Source organism: Micromys minutus (genome assembly GCF_963924665.1).
Source record: "Micromys minutus genome assembly, chromosome: 13".
In the NCBI taxonomy this organism is placed as follows: Eukaryota; Metazoa; Chordata; class Mammalia; order Rodentia; family Muridae; genus Micromys; species Micromys minutus.
Window position 1 is genome coordinate 54160551 of NC_137982.1, and position 6940 is coordinate 54167490.

Sequence of the window (6940 nt, forward strand, 5' to 3'; positions counted from 1 at the left end):
TGTATATGTGAGGAACTCAGGAGAACCCAGACCTCACTGAGGAATGTGGGGTAAGTAATGAATGTTAGGAGAGGGAGTTATCATATTATTGTGTGGTATTGCCACTTCTAAGTTGTTCATGTTGTAGCAAATATCCTTCCTGACTCATGCTTAGGTAGAGAGAGAGAGAGAGAGAGAGAGAGAGAGAGAGAGAGAGAGAGAGATACAGAGATACAGAGAGATACAGAGAGACAAATAGAGGCAGGGAGACAGAGAGAGACAGAGAGACAGAGAGAGAGACAGACAGGGAGAGATGGAGAGAGACAGAGACAGAGAGAAACAGAGAGACAGAGAGAGAAACAGAGAGAGACAGAGATACTTCAAAGCAATAAACTTATTTGGAGGAAGATTTTAGTGAGAGAGCAAGAGAGATAGTAAAGTGTGATGAAGTTGAAAGGGCAATTAGTACACATGTGAAATTTTCAAAAAATAAAAACTATGAAAAAGTATTAACTGAATTTGACTATTTTTTTGGAGACTGAGTTGTATTTATTAGGATGATCTTAATATTATCTGTGTTTATATGGCTCAAAGATACACGTAGAACTCAGAAGAAACCAAGGAGTTTTCCTACTAAAGTATTATTGAGAAAAATTTCTGGTGCCTTTGAGTTGGGCAGAACTGTAAGGTGAATCCTCAAGTGTTTTTGAGGATCTGATAAAATAAACTATCTCTGAGGAAATTTACTGTCCAGATAGTTAATGGCACTGAAGTTTGTAAGGCCCAGTGAACCTATAACAAAGTCAATTAGTTACATTCTTAGTTCTAATTCTCAATCTCCTGTCTTTGAACAACTGTTCAGTGAAAGTGTTACTGAACTGGGAGTATCACTATAAAGATGTGATGTGTGATGTATATGCATTAAAATACATTAAAATACAATTAAATTTATTGGCCTATTATTACTAAGTATTAAATATTGACACATTAATAAAATAACATGAATTAAAACACCAAATGACAATCAAAAGAATCGCAGGAAAAATATTTTGTTGCTTGGTGTGATTGGATGATAAATGTCCACATAGGCTCAGGTATTTGAATATTTAGTCCCCAGGACCATTTTTCTTGCAGGGAACTTGTGTCTGGCAGAAAGCTTTGAGAGTTTATGGCCTTGCTTGGGTTCCTGCTTGCTCTTTGCTCTGAGTTTGTGGTTGAGGATGTGATGTGATCTCTCCATTTCCTGTTCCAGCCACCGGCTGCCATCCCTACTATGCCATTACGGACTTTTCTTCTGAATATGTAAGCTGCAGTAATCATTTTTCTGTAAGTTGTTTCTAGTTATGATGTTTTATCGGGACAATAGAAAAGTAATTAATATGTCAGACTTTTCAGATAAAACAGCGTTTTCTTTTGTTTACTTGTCTTCTGTTTTGAAACACAATAGTCTTGCTGTGTATCCCAGTTTGGCTTCACACTTGCCACTTGCTTCACTTCATCCCTGTGCCTCAGCCTCCTGAGCTCGGACATTAAATGCATGAGCCACAATACCCAGTTCAAATAAACTATTCTAATATCCTAAAAGAAATGTAGTGGATGGAAAGATGGCTCAGTAGGTAAACACTTCTGGTACATAAACATGAAGATATGAATCCGGATTCCAGCACTCAGAAAACAAGCTTGGCATGACCCACGACCTGCTTCTCTCCTCAGTACTGGGCAGATCGGAGCAGGAAAGGGAGAACCGGAACACACTGGCTGCTAGCTGGAGGCACAAGCTCCAAGGTTGGCAACTGGGCCTGGCTGGAACAACAAGGTAGAGAGACAGGAGGTTACCCTCTGGCCTCCTCTGACTCCTTCACGCATAGGCACACAAGCACACATAGGCACATAAGCACACATACATTTTGGTATCTTAAAGAATGAAGCTGATCTTTGGCTGACTTTTTTGACTATCTTTTTTACATCTTTTGTGACTCAAAATTTAAAAGAATATAATGTTCTAAATATATATAAATTCAGAAATTCAGTATGCAATAGATTTATTTTAATATTATATCTACATCTATGTGTTTACTCTTTGAATAATTTTAAAATAGTTTGTCAATATTTTTACGTTACTGAATCTAATTTAATATTAATATTTATTTTGGAATGGAGTATATAAAATTCTAGGGCGTTAAATTTTTCATTCATGTCATTTAAATTCATGCATATTGATTATAAATCATAGTGAAGATATATATATTTGACTACATAAAATTCCCATTTTCATTAACTGTGACCTGACACTATTCTCAGGATCATTTAATAAAACTAACTTTCATGATAAGCTTTTATATGAAGAACTGAATTAGTTTCTTGGCATATTATCTCTTTTTATTTGAAACACATAGTCATTATTCAAAAATGTAAAACAGGTCCCTTTCAGTAGCAAAATAGCTTTTATAATCAGAATATGTTTAACATGAATTTTATATTTATTAGAGGGTTGACAAGAAAAATTCAGCACTTGATTTTTGTGTGACATCATAATACTAGAAAATAAAGATGTACACAAAAATTTTAAGCTCCACATTTTGATTATACATTACAGTTACTCCACTGTTCATATACCAGGTCTAGAAAGCGACATTAGGCTCCTAGCGAGATGACATTTGCTATGAAATCAGTGTTGTCTGAGCAGTCACAGACAATTTAACTTTCTCAGAACAGATTTTTTTTTATTGTTGCTATAAGAGATCAAAATTAAATTCCCCATGGGGATTTTAACTGACATGTTAAGATATACAAAAGTAATTTTCTAACACGAGGGACTAGAGGAATGAACTCAATTTTATTTTGATTATGATATATGCTACAGAGACAAAAGAAGACTCTAAATGAACCTTTGAAATTTCTCATTAAAATTTAATATCATCTGTTGCAATGTTTGAAATATCCTATAGTGGTTGTATGGAACAGAGACAATAAATATTTAATTCACATATCAGTGTCTTTTAATATTGTATTTATCTTACAGGATTAATTAGTCATTTTAAGTTCCAGTGATGGCACTGTCTATAGAAAATGGTTTATATTTTGTTGCCAGTTCTTCATCAATCCATATGAACTTATGAGTCAACATGTCAATAGAGCAGTGTGAACTTCTGTAGACTCAAGACAGGCCTAAAACCAAATCTAGCTATGTGTGGTGGCACAGGCCTTCTAAGACGCCAGGCATGGTCCACCGTGCACAGATGGTAGGTTGTTAAAAAAAGAAACTCTGTCTCTTGTAACGTGATTCCAAATTTCAGTGTATAATTAGGAAGGTGGACACTTGACTTACATTCTGAAAAATTCTGTCTTACAGATGTTAGTACTTCCAAAAGAAAATGAAACTTGCTATATTATAAACTTGCCTAAAATGTGGATTATTTTTGCCCACCATCATGAATGAATACCACTGATACAGTACTACAAAACACTTTTGAGACATCATAGACAATTGATTCAATACCTTGGAGCTCTCAGCAGGAATGTTAGAAATGTGGTCACCTTTGAAACCACAGCCTTTCATTTGTTTAAACCGCAGAGGAGAATGTGAAATTAATATTAGCAACAGCTGGAATTCTTAACCTAATGTCTCCACTACAGCCGTTGCCCTTCTCTGGCTCCTATAGGATGAACTACTTAAATGCCTGTGTATCAACTATGTAGACACTCATCTGTACGGCGGAGGGGGTCATAAAAATAGGGTTCCAGTGAAAGCATGATAATAATTCAGTTTGCATGTATTGTTAGTTCTTTTTCTCAATTGTATTTAGTAAATACATGAAACTAAGAGCTGAACTGTTTGAGAGAGGAAGGATATGAGCAGGCATGGCTTCCGGGGCGGGGAGGTGGGAATGGGTGGAAGTGGATTTCATCAAGGTGACTTATGTGCATGAATGAAATGCTATAATGAAACACATTATTATGAATATGCTAGCAGTGTTTCTAACCTTGTCCACAAAAAATGCATTCCTAGTATGCACAACACCATGCATAACAATTTTAAGTTCAGAACTGCATGTGAAAGCTTACAGATGACATCATCCACAGGTTGACATTCTGAAAAGGCTGCTTACTCTTTTCCTATTAGGTCCACCATCCGTGAGTAAATCAACAGTGCCGTATTAACAATGCTCCTATAATCATATCTTCCTGGCTATCCCACGGAGTAAAACCTTGATTGTTCATCATGTTATCTACAAATTTTGAGAGGTCATAATAAAAATGGACCCAAGAAATATAAGGTTTTGTCTTTAATCCATTTCAGTTCTGATACAGATAAACTGAGGACTCTTTCATAGTGAAAGACAAAAATCAACTGTAATCAAAGTTCCAACAAAACTGGCTGTTTCAGAGACTGGAGTTAGGCTCAGCACCAGATAAATTAAGCATTTAATTTTGGCAGTAATTAAGTTCCTTTTGTCAGAAGAAATCTAGCTACTTTTCTCATTGCTCTAACTCAATACTGGGAATGGGGTTCAAATTCTGTGAGGACACAGTTTATCGGGGTGCCATCCCTCGGCTGATACCTCCAGCAATGTCAAAGTTTGTTCCTATCTCGGGAACAGACCGGGAACTAGAGAACCTCAGCAGTAGCAGCACAGGTCTAAAACCCACATGATTTGAAACTGCCATTGGCCCAATCTCTACAGCTAGATCCCACACCCTCATGGTCCCACAGCATTCCAGAGCAGCTCCATGGCCTAGGAGTCATGAGTTCACACACAAGCCAAACTTGGAAAAACTATTTCCAGTGCTGCAAAGCGTGCCAGATGGGAGCAATGTTATTACCGCCCTACCAGTAAAGTGCTGTTGGAGAAAATTAAGTGCCCTGGTGACTTTAAAAGCTCAGCCACATGCTCAAATCTCCATTGCTTGTTGGCCACTTACCTCTAACACCAGCATATGGAAGTTAAGATTCCCCCATTTCTGCACATTACAAAATGAAGACGCCTCAGTTCCATTCAGGAATACCCATGTGACTTTTCTCTGGTAGGTTTATTCTGTAGTCTTGACTTTATAATTAAATTCTTTACATACACATAACATATCATATAGATATTATATATTGTTATATAATTATAATTATATTATATTATATATATTTATAAATATAATATTAATTATATTATGTGTGTCAAAATTAATTATAAATATGTATATATATGTATATATGTATGTATATTTATATATGTATATTTCTGGTAAATTGATTAGGCAACCATCAGCTTTAACTAAACATACAGTCAGAATCCTCCCATGTCCCAGCTACACAGCCTCTGGCACCCCTACCACCAGCCCTACTCATCCCTGTGCTGTGTTTTCTGTTCTGTTCTGTTCTGTTCTGCTCTGTTCTCTTTTAGAGAAACATATTTTACAATACACCATTTTAACGCTTGGCTCACCAAAACAAAGTCAAATATTTGCTCCCATCTCCCAGCTGATATCACCTCACTCTGAACTCTGTTCTGATTACACCAGGTTTATGGCAGCATGTGTGCCTGTGATTTCCATGTTTTCCTTGGCCTACAACACACCAGAAGCACATATCTGCAATTCCTTTCCTGTTCTCAGCGTACTGTCACCACCATAGTTTACACGGCTTCCCACGTTTCCCTCCACGTTGATGGCCTCTGTTCTCTGCTTGATAATTGACATCCACGGCACACAGACTCATTAATGTGTTAGATTCCTCATTATCTTTGTCTGTTTATGCCTTTGTGAGGGAATGTTCCTGAAAAAAAAAGATCTTTGCCTTCCACTGAAGATATAGCAAAACTGACTAATTGGTTAAAACTTCAGTGACTGTGGAGGTGGGGATGTTGCAGGTCCAGAGCCCCATTATAATAAATCTTAGGTTCTTTTCAACCCTCTTGAAAGCTGTTCCATTCAGACCTCGGTCTAACCTACTATTCCTATGAATAACAGGTAAAACCTTCCAGAATATCTTAACAAACCAGTAGCTTCTACCACCAAAAAGCTGAGGTCATCAGATAGCATCTGAAGCCTACTTGAATCTATGGATTAATGTTTCCATCATATTGACTTTGAAAATGCCTTCATTTATTACCAGCTTCATTCCGTTACTACAAAAACTTCATTAAACTGTTACCAACTTGGAGCATGAAACTGGAGGTAACCTAAATCTGCATTTCAGGACTATGCTCTCTCATACCCATCTCCACAATCAGTTAGGACCATAGCTGTGTTTTGCATTGAGGGTTTGTTGGGTTTTGTTTGTTTGTTTGTTTGTTTAATAACCAGCACCAGAAAGGTAATATTTTGTTTGATTTATTAACCTATCACAACTAATAAAACAGTCTATTAATTAAAATAGTATGTGCTAAATAAGCACCTATCTTAATAATTAAGAAATGTACAGTTGTTTATATAAAAGAAAAAAATCAGCAATCAGGATAAAAATCACACTAGGTCCCCAATCTCTGCAGCCTGATATCTGGGAATGTGATCTTATTGTAAACAAGGTCATTGCGGAGGAACCGAGTTAGTGTAAGATGATTAGGGTTCAAGCTAATCAAATGTCACTTGTGTGTCTATAAAGAGGAAAGCTAAGTGTAGGCATATCCACAGTAGAGCACATTACATGAAGACACAGCTACAGACAGAGCTTCAAATGACGGGAAGACAAAGAATGAAGTGTTGCAGCTGTAAGTGGAGAGCCCCGAGGGTGGCCAGCAAATGACAAAAAATCAGGATGAGGCAAGAGAGGTCCTTCCAGACCTCAGACCGTTGACCTTGCTGACACCAAGATCCATGACTTCAATACAAATGAACACAAGGTCTCTTGTTTCTGTTCTTATCCCCATGGTTTGTTGTAGCTTCTTTAGCGCTGTTGAGGAAGTGGCACAGTAAGGCTGCAATAGCTCATTGCAAAGGGAATTATGACAAAGTTATCACAGACAAAGCT